Raw genomic sequence first — 10,650 nt, 5'->3', positions numbered from 1 at the left:
TTTTTGTTTGTTTCTTATCTTTTTCAAAACTACCTAACTAACTCTCTCTCTCTCTAATTTTCGAAAATATCTCCCTCTTTTTCAAAAATTCTTTTTAATTAACTAATTGTTTCAATTTTTAATTTTAACTTGATTTCATTCCTAATTTTCGAAAATCACTAACCCTTTTTCAAAATTTTATTTTCGAAAATCCTCTTTCCCTCTCATCTCCTTCTATTTATTTATTCATCTACTAACACTTCATCTCACACAAATTCGAACCCCCTCTTCCATCTGTGTTCGAATTTTCTCTACTTCCCTTCTTTACATTACATTCTTTTCTTCTTCTACTCACACAGGGGAACCTCTATACCTGGGCAAAAAGGATCCCTATTATTATTATTTTTCTGTTCCCTCTTTTTCATATGAGAAGGAGCAAAGACAAGAACATTCTTGTTGAAGCAGACCCTGAACCTGAAAGGACTCTGAAGAGGAAACTAAGAGAAGCTAAAATACAACAATCCAGAGATAACCTTACAGAAATTTTCGAACAGGAAGAGGAGATGGCAGCCAAAAATAATAATAATGCAAGGAGGATGCTTGGTGACTTTACTACACCTAATTCCAATTTACATGGAAGAAGCATCTCCATCCCTACCATTGGAGCAAACAATTTTGAGCTGAAACCTCAATTAGTTTCTCTGATGCAACAAAACTGCAAGTTTCATGGACTTCCATCTGAAGATCCTTTTCAGTTCTTAACTGAATTCTTGCAGATCTGTGATACTGTTAAGACTAATGGAGTAGATCCTGAAGTCTACAGGCTCATGCTTTTCCCTTTTGCTGTGAGAGACAGAGCTAGAGTGTGGTTGGACTCTCAACCCAAAGATAGCCTAAACTCTTGGGATAAGCTGGTCAAGGCTTTCTTAGCCAAGTTCTTTCCTCCTCAAAAGCTGAGTAAGCTTAGAGTGGATGTTCAAACCTTCAGATAGAAAGAAGGTGAATCCCTCTATGAAGCTTGGGAGAGATACAAGGAACTGACCAAAAAGTGTCCTTCTGACATGCTTTCAGAATGGACCATCCTGGATATATTCTATGATGGTCTGTCTGAATTAGCTAAGATGTCATTGGATACTTCTGCAGGTGGATCCATTCACCTAAAGAAAATGCCTGCAGAAGCTCAAGAACTCATTGACATGGTTGCTAATAACCAGTTCATGTACACTTCTCAGAGGAATCCTGTGAGTAATGGGACGCCTCAGAAGAAAGGAGTTCTTGAAATTGATACTCTGAATGCCATATTGGCTCAGAATAAAATATTGACTCAGCAAGTCAATATGATTTCTCAGAGTTTGAATGGAATGCAAGCTGCATCCAACAGTACTCAAGAGGCATCTGCTGAAGAAGAGGCTTATGATCCTGAGAACCCTGCAATAGCAGAGGTAAATTACATGGGTGAACCCTATGGAAACACCTATAACCCCTCATGGAGAAATCACCCAAATCTCTCATGGAACGATTAACAAAAGCCTCAACAAGGCTTTAATAATGGTGGAAGAAACAGGTTTAGCAATAGCAAGCCTTTTCCATCATCCACTCAGCAACAGATAGAGAACTCTGAACAAAATACCTCTAATTTAGCAAACTTAGTCTCTGATCTATCTAAGGCCACTGTGAGTTTCATGAATGAAACAAGGTCTTCCATTAGAAATTTGGAAGCACAAGTGGGGCAGCTGAGTAAGAAGATCACTGAAACCCCTCCTAGTGCTCTCCCAAGCAATACAGAAGAAAATCCAAAAGGAGAGTGCAAGGCCATTGATATAACTATCATGGCCGAACCCACAAGAGAGGAGGAGGACGTGAATCCCAGTGAGGAAGACCTCCTGGGACGTCCAGTGATTAATAAGGAGTTTTCCTCTGAGGAACCAAAGGACTCTGAGGCTCATCTAGAGACCATAGAGATTCCATTAAACCTCCTTATGCCATTCATGAGTTCTGATGAGTATCCTTCTTCTGAAGAGAATGAGGATGTCACTGAAGAACAAGTTGCCAAGTTCCTTGGTGCAATCATGAAGCTGAATGCCAATTTATTTGGTAGTGAGACTTGGGGAGATGAACCTCCCCTGTTCACCAATGAACTGAATGCATTGGATCAACTGAGATTGCCTCAGAAGAAACAGGATCCTGGAAAGTTCCTGATACCTTGTACCATAGGCACCATGACCTTTGAGAATGCTCTATGTGACCTTGGGTCCGGGATAAACCTCATGCCCCTCTCTGTAATGGAGAAACTGGGAATCTTTGAGGTGCAAGTTGCTAAAATCTCATTAGAGATGGCAGACAATTCCAGAAAACAGGCTTATGGACAAGTAGAGGACATATTAGTAAAGGTTGAAGGCCTTTACATCCCTGCTGATTTCATAATCCTAGATACTGGGAAGGATGAGTATTAATCCATCATCCTTGGAAGACCCTTCCTAGCCACAGCAAGAGCTGTGATTGATGTTAACAGAGGTGAATTAGTCCTTCAATTGAATAAGGACTCCCTTGAGTTTAAAACTCAAGGACATCCTTCTGTAAACATGGAAAAGAGGCACAGTAAGCTTCTCTCAAAACAGAGTCAACCAGAGCCCCCACAGTCAAACTCTAAGTTGGGTGTTGAACTCCCATATCCAAACTCTAAGTTTGGTGTTGTGGAGTCTCAACAATGCTCTGAACATCTATGAGGCTCCATGAGAGCCCACTGTCAAGCTATTGACATTAAAGAAGCGCTTGTTGGGAGGCAACCCAATTTTTACTTATCTAATTTTATTTTTATTGTTATTTCATATTTTATTAGGTTCATGATCATGTGGAGTCATAAAATAAATATAAAAATTGAAAACGGAATCAAAAACAGCAGAAGAAAAATCACACCCTGGAGGAGGATCTTACTGGTGTTTAAACGCCAGTAAGGAGCATCTGGCTGGTGTTCAACACCAGAACAGAGCATGGATCTGGCGTTGAACGCCAGAAACAAGCAGCATCCTGGCATTCAGACGCCAGAAATGCACAGTGAAGAAGAGTTGGCACTGAACGCCAGAAACAAGCATCTAGCTGGCGTTCAACGCCAGAAATATGCTGCATCTGGGCGCTGAACGCCCAGAACAAGCATCAATTCTGCGTTTAAACGCCAGAATTGCATGCAAAGGCATTTTACATGCCTAATGGGTGCAGGGATGCAAATCCTTGACACCTCAGGATCTGTGGACCCCACAGGATCAACTCAGCATCTGTGGACCCCACAGGATCCCCACCTACCACCACTCACTCTCTTCCCTCTTCTCAATGTTCATCCTCTCTTCCCAATAAACATTCTTCCCCAAAACTCTTCACCAATCACCTCAATCTCTCTTCCCTATCACCACTTCACCACTCACATCCATCCACTCTTCCCCATAAACCTACCTCATAAACTCCACCTACCTTCAAATTTCAAAATCAGTTTCCCACCCAAACCCACCCTTATGGCCGAACCTTACCCCCCCTCCCCTCCCTATATAAAGCCCTCCATTCTTCCTCATTTTCACACAACACAACCCTCTCTTCCTCTTCTTGGCCGAATACACCTCTCCCTCATCTCCTCCATATTTTCTTCTTCTTCTTCATCTATTCTTTCTTCTCTTGCTCGAGGGCGAGCAATATTCTAAGTTTGGTGTGGTAAAAGCATAAGCTTTTTGTTTTTCCATTACCATTGATGGCACCTAAGACCGGAGAATCCTCTAGAAAAGGGAAAGGGAAGACAAAAGCTTCCACCTCTGAGTCATGGGAGATGGAAAGATTCATCTCCAAAGCTCATCAAGACCACTTCTATGATGTTGTGGCCAAGAAGAAGGTGATCCCCGAGGTCCCTTTCAAGCTCAAGAGAAATGAGTATCCGGAGATCCGACATGAAATCCAAAGAAGAGGTTGGGAAGTTCTAACAAACCCTATCCAACAAGTCGGCATCCTAATGGTTCAAGAGTTCTATGCCAATGCATGGATCACTAGAAACCATGATCAAAGTAAGAACCCGAACCCAAAGAATTATCTCACCATGGTTCGGGGGAAATACTTAGATTTTAGTCCGAAAAATGTGAGGTTGGCATTTGACTTGCCTATGATGCAAGGAGATGCACGCCCCTACACTAGAAGGGTCAACTTTGATCAAAGGTTGAACCAAGTCCTCATGGACATATGTGTGGAAGGAGCTCAATGGAAGATTGACTCAAAAGGCAAACCGGTTCAACTTAGAAGACTGGACCTTAAGCCTGTGGCTAGAGGATGGTTGGAGTTCATCCAACGCTCCATCATCCCCATTAGCAACCGATCTGAAGTTACTGTGGATCGGGCCATCATGATTCATAGCATCATGATTGGAGAGGAAGTAGAAGTTCATGAAGTCATCTCCCTTGAACTCTACAAAATAGCCGAAAAGTCCTCTCCCTTGGCAAGGCTAGATTTTCCTCATCTTATTTGCCATCTATGTTACTCAGCTGGAGCTTTCATAGAAGGAGACATTCCCATTGAGGAAGAGAAGCCCATCACTAAGAAAAGGATGGAGAAAATATGAGAGCCCACTCATGGAGCTCAAGAAACACATGAGGAAGCTCATCATCAAGAAATCCCTGAGATACCTCAAGGGATGTACTTTCCTCCACAGAATTTTTGGGAGCAAATCAACACCTCCCTAGGAAAATTAAGTTCCAACATGGGACAATTAAGGGTGGAACATCAAGAACACTCCAGCATCCTTCATGAAATTAGAGAAGATCAAAAAGCAATGAGGGAGGAGCAACAAAGACAAGGAAGAGACATAGAAGAGCTCAAGGACATCATTGGTTCCTCAAGGAGAAAACGCCACCATCACTAAGGTAGACTCATTCCTTGTTCTTACATTCTCTATTTTTCGTTTTCTTTATGTTAAGTGCTTATCCATGTTTGTGTCTTATTACATGATCATTAGTATTTAGTAACTTTGTCTTAAAGTTATGAATGTCCTATGAATCCATCACCTCTCTTAAATAAAAAATGTTTTTAATTCAAAAGAACAAGAAGTACATGAGTTTCGAATTTATCCTTGAACTTAGTTTAATTATATTGATGTGGTGACAATACTTTTTGTTTTTCTGAATGAATGCTTGAACAGTGCATATGTCTTTTGAAGTTGATGTTTTAGAATGTTAAATATGTTGGCTCTTGAAAGAATGATGAACAGGAAACATGTTATTTGATAATCTGAAAAATCATAAAAATGATTCTTGAAGCAAGAAAAAGCAGTGAATACAAAAGCTTGCAGAAAAAAAAAAGAGAAAAAAAATGGCGAAAAAAAAATAAAAATAAAGAAAAAGCAAGCAGAAAAAGCCAAAAGCTCTTAAAACCAAAAGGCAAGAGCAAAAAGCCAATAACCCTTAAAACCAAAAGGCAAGGGTAAATAAAAAGGATCCCAAGGCTTTGAGCATCAGTGGATAGGAGGGCCTAAAGGAATAAAATCCTGGCCTAAGCGGCTAAACCAAGCTGTCCCTAACCATGTGCTTGTGGCGTGAAGGTGTCAAGTGAAAACTTGAGACTAAGCGGTTAAAGTCAAAGTCCAAAGCAAAAGAAGAGTGTGCTTAAGAACCCTGGACACCTCTAATTGGGGACTTTAGCAAAGCTGAGTCACAATCTGAAAAGGTTCACCCAATTATGTGTCTGTGGCATTTATGTATCCGGTGGTAATACTGGAAAACAAAGTGCTTAGGGCCACGGCCAAGACTCATAAAGTAGCTGTGTTCAAGAATCAACATACTGAACTAGGAGAATCAGTAACACTATCTGAACTCTGAGTTCCTATAGATGCCAATCATTCTGAACCTCAATGGATAAAGTGAGATGCCAAAACTATTCAAGAGGCAAAAAGCTACAAGTCCCGCTCATCTGATTGGAGCTATGTTTCATTGATAGTTTGGAATTTATAGTATATTCTCTTCTTTTTATCCTATTTGATTTTCAATTGCTTAGGGACAAGCAACAATTTAAGTTTGGTGTTGTGATGAGCGGATAATTTATACGCTTTTTGGCATTGTTTTTAGTATGTTTTTAGTAGGATCTAGTTACTTTTAGGGATGTTTTCATTAGTTTTTATGTTAAATTCACATTTCTGGACTTTACTATGAGTTTGTGTGTTTTTCTATGATTTCAGGTATTTTCTGGCTGAAATTGAGGGACTTGAGCAAAAATCAGATTCAGATGTTGAAGAAGGACTGCTGATGCTGTTGGATTCTAACCTCCCTGCACTCAAAGTGAATTTTCTGGAGCTACAGAACTCAAAATGGCACGCTTCGAATTGCGTTGGAAAGTAGACATCCAGGGCTTTCCATAAATATATAATAGTCCATACTTTGGCCGAGTTTAGATGACGCAAAAGGGCGTTGAACGCCAGTTCTACGCTGCAGTCTGGAGTTAAACGCCAGAAACACGTCACGAACCAGAGTTGAACGCCAAAAACACGTTACAACTTGGCGTTCAACTCCAGAAGAAGCCTCTACACATGCAACCTTCAAGCTCAGCCCAAGCACACACCAAGTGGGCCCTGAAAGTGGATTTATGCATCAATTACTTACTTCTGTAAACCCTAGTATCTAGTTTAGTATAAATAGGACTTTTTACTATTGTATTAGACATCCTGGGACGTTTTGTTCTTAGATCATGGGGGCTGGCCTCTCGGCCATGCCTGAACCTTTCACTTATGTATTTTCAATGGTAGACTTTCTACACTCCATAGATTAAGGTGTGGAGCTCTGCTGTTCCTCATGAATTAATGCAAAGTACTACTGTTTTCTATTCAATTCAACTTATTCCACTTCTAAGATATCCATTCGCACCCAAGAACATGATGAATGTGATGATTATGTGACGCTCATCATCATTCTCACTTATGAATGCGTGCCTGACAAACACTTCCGTTCTACATGCAACTAAGCTAGAATGAGTATCTCTTAGATATCTAATACAGGGGACCGAGTCCGAGTTATTAGTATCTTCGTAGTATAAGTTAGAACCCATGGATGGCCATTCCTGTGATCTGGAAAGTCTAAACCTTGTCTGTGGTATTCCGAGTAGGATCTGGGAAGGGATGGCTGTGACGAACTTCAAACTCGCGTGTGCTGGGCGTAGTGACAGACGCAAAAGGAGGGTGAATCCTATTCCAGTATGATCGAGAACCTCACATGATTAGCCATGCCGTGACAGAGCATTTGGACCTTTTTCACAAGAGGATGTGATGTAGCCATTGACAACGGTGATGCCCTTACAGAAAGCTTGCCATGGAAAGGAGTAGGAAGGATTGGATAAAGACAGCAGAAAATCAGAGGTTCAGAGGAACGAAAGCATCTCTATACACTTATCTGAAATTCTCACCAATGAATTACATAAGTATTTCTATCTTTATTTTCTGTTTATTTATTATTAATTTTCGAAAACTCCATAACCATTTGATATCCGCCTGACTGAGATTTACAAGGTGACCATAGCTTGCTTCAAGCCGACAATCTCCGTGGGATCGACCCTTACTCACGTAAGGTTTTATTACTTGGACGACCCAGTGCACTTGCTGGTTAGTTGTGCGAAGTTGTGAAGTTATGTTTGGACCATGGTTCTGTGCTTCCATTTTTTGGTGCCATTGCCAGGGAAAGAACGAACAAATAATTTTACAACCTAATCTGAGTAGCAATTTCGCATACCAGGGGTTCCTCACTGGCGTTCAGCGCCAGAGTTCCTGCCTATTTGGGCGTTGAACGCCCAGCCAGTGCACCCTGGCTGGTGTTCAATGCCAGCTTTGCTGCTAGGATAGGCGTTGAACTCCCAGTGAGGGCTTACTCACTGGCGTTCAGCGCCAGGCCTGCTGCTATTGTGGGCGTTGAACGCCCAGTGAGGCTCACTGGGCATTCAATGCCTTCCTAGTCTCCTCAGATTTGGCCTCAGCCTCAGAGGTGATGTCCTTACACTCTTCTCTTGGGTTCACCTCAGTGTTGCTTGGAAGAGTGTCAGGAGGAGTCTCAGGGATTCTCTTGCTCAATTGACTAACTTGTACCTCCAAATTTCTAATGGAGGACCTTGTTTCATTTATGAAACTATGGATGGTTTTAGAGAGGCTGGAAACCAGAAAGGCTCTACTTAGGGGTTTCCATGTTCTCTTGAGAGGATGGGAATTGTGGTCTGTTGTTGAACCTATTCTGGTTCCTTCCACCTTGATTGTTATTGAAACCTTGCTGAGGCTTCTGTTGATCCTCCCATGAAAGGTTAGGATGATTCCTCCATGAAGGATTGTAGGTGTTTCCATAAGGTTCTCCCATGTAATTCACCTCCTCCATGGTGGGTTGATCAGGATCATATGCATCTATATCAGAAGATTCTTCTTGGGTGCTGCCAGCTGCAGCTTGCATTCCAGTCAAATGCTGAGAGATCATATTGACCTGTTGGGTCAAGATCTTGTTCTGAGCCAATATGGCATTCAGAGTATCAACTTCAAGAACTCATTTCTTCTGAGAGACCCCATGATTTATAGGATTCCTCTCAGAAGTGTACATAAATTGGTTTTTTGCAACCATCTCAATGAGTTCTCTTACTTCTATAGGTGTTTTCTTTAAGTGGAGTGATCCACCTACAAAGCTGTCCAATGAGATTTTGGACATCTCAAATAGACTATCATAGAACACGCCTATGATAGACCATTCTGAGAGCATATCAAGAGGACATCTCCTGATCAGCTTCTTGTACCTTTCGCAAGCTTCATAGAGGGATTCACCTTCTCTTTGTCTGAAGGTTTGAACTTTCACTCTAATTTTGCTCATTCTTTGAAGGGGAAAGAATTTAGCCAGAAAAGCATTAACCAGCTTCTTCCACTACAAGAAAAAAGGCCTATGGCCACGCTTTTTTCTTGCCACGCTTTAAAAGCGTGGCCAAAAGTGGTCAATGGCCACGCTTTTATGAGGGTGGCGATAGATTAGAGATTTGGCCACCTTTTTTTTTGCCACGCTTCAAAAGCGTGGCGAAAAGGATCAACGGCCACGCTTTTATAAGGGTGGCAATTGATTAGAGAAACGGCCACGTTTTAAAACTGCCACGCTTCAAAAGCGTGGCCATAGAGAACAACAAGGACGTTTTAAAAGCGTGGCGAAAGGGTTTCATTAAGGCCACGCTTGGAAAACGTGGCCATATCCTGGTCCTCTTTTGGCACGCTTTAAAAGCGTGGCCAAAAGGTTTTTTTCTGCCACGCTTCGAAAGCGTGGCCGTAGAGAGAAACAGTTACGTTGTAAAAGCGTGGCAAGAGGGTCCCCAACCCATTGACACCAACCCGACCCGCAACCCGGCCCGCAACCCGGTCCCCAACCCGTTAGACACTAACCCTAATCTTCTTTTCCCTTCGAAACCACACTCGCCTGGAAGAGCTCCTTCGCCCTTCGCCCTCGTCACTGTTCATACTCTTCATACTCTTCATCTTCTTCATCTTCTTAATCTTCATCTTCTTCTTCATACTCTTCATCTCTCTGTTCACCTTCAAGCTCCACCAAACATGGGCGACGGCAAGGTATCCGCGACGCTCTCTTCTCCTCCAAGCCCTCCGATTCCAAAGGTATGATCTCTTCTCCTCTCTCACTCTCAACTCGATCTTACGCTGTCACTCTCAACTCCCATCTCTCAACCCTGGAAGAGCTCAGATCCCCGCCGTCACCAACACCGTCCTCACTGCGCCATTAGCCTCCCCTCTGCCTCGTCTCCCCCTCGTCACTAGGGTCGCCCTCCTCGCCGATCTCCTCTGCATCGTCAGTGTCGTCTCTCTCTCTGCTCCCAACGCTAACTGCAATGTAAGTCTCCTCAGTCAGATCTGTTCTCTTTGTACTTGATTTCTCCAATGGATCTGATCCTATGTTAATTTGTTGTTTTCTTATTTATTGACCTGCACTTAGGGTTGACGACGAACCCGTTGATCAAAAGAGATATCTCGAAGACTCTTGCAAACCAAAGTGTGTCAAACCATTACTTGAATATCAGGTATGGATTCCCTTATTTTTGTTGCTTTTTCTACAAGATGGCTTCTGGAATGGCAGAATAGATAGATTCAAAGATTTAGGACAAAATGGTAAAACAGTACTAGGAAATGAAATGCTTATATTTTATACCTTAGGTTCTGCCTTCTTATATGGATGATGTGAGTTGGTTATAATTTTTTACTGAACCATATAATCTAGAAACAAACAAGAGATGCTACCATTCTTTCATTCTATTCTTCAATTGCCTTCCTTTTTCTTCCTTCTGTGCAGAGGGTTGCCATGGCGATTTCTCCATCTGGTATAAACCCGGCAGTTGGCTCAAAACTCTCTCCTGGTTCTCCAGAGGCTCTTACACTAGCCAACTAGATCTGCTGCAGTTATAGGCAAGTCTGCATCTGTTGTATTGTGTTCAAGCTTTATTGTTGAATATTCATTCTTGAAAAGTATCTAATGATGCCCTTCACTTTTGTGTTCTTTTTTCTTCTAATAACAGTTATTATTTGGGGGCAGAGTTGCTGAGATTTGATTCTCAAATTGGTGAGTCAGTGCTTAAACATTTGTGGCATCATCAGGATGCCATTTTGTGCTATTCTTTGAAGGTATGGCAGATGTTTTGTTCATA

General features: G+C 41.9%; 1 non-coding gene across 1 annotated transcript; it reads right to left on the bottom strand.

The window, feature by feature from the left end:
• Nucleotides 1-938: 938 nt before the first annotated feature.
• On the bottom strand, nt 939-1,046 carry LOC112740072 (small nucleolar RNA R71). Its single transcript, XR_003171006.1, has one exon. It is a non-coding gene; the product is annotated as a small nucleolar RNA R71 (small nucleolar RNA).
• Nucleotides 1,047-10,650: the final 9,604 nt, after the last annotated feature.

The sequence above is a fragment of the Arachis hypogaea genome, chromosome 13 (genome assembly GCF_003086295.3).
Source record: "Arachis hypogaea cultivar Tifrunner chromosome 13, arahy.Tifrunner.gnm2.J5K5, whole genome shotgun sequence".
In the NCBI taxonomy this organism is placed as follows: domain Eukaryota; kingdom Viridiplantae; phylum Streptophyta; class Magnoliopsida; order Fabales; family Fabaceae; genus Arachis; species Arachis hypogaea.
This window is presented reverse-complemented; position numbering and strand designations above follow the sequence as displayed.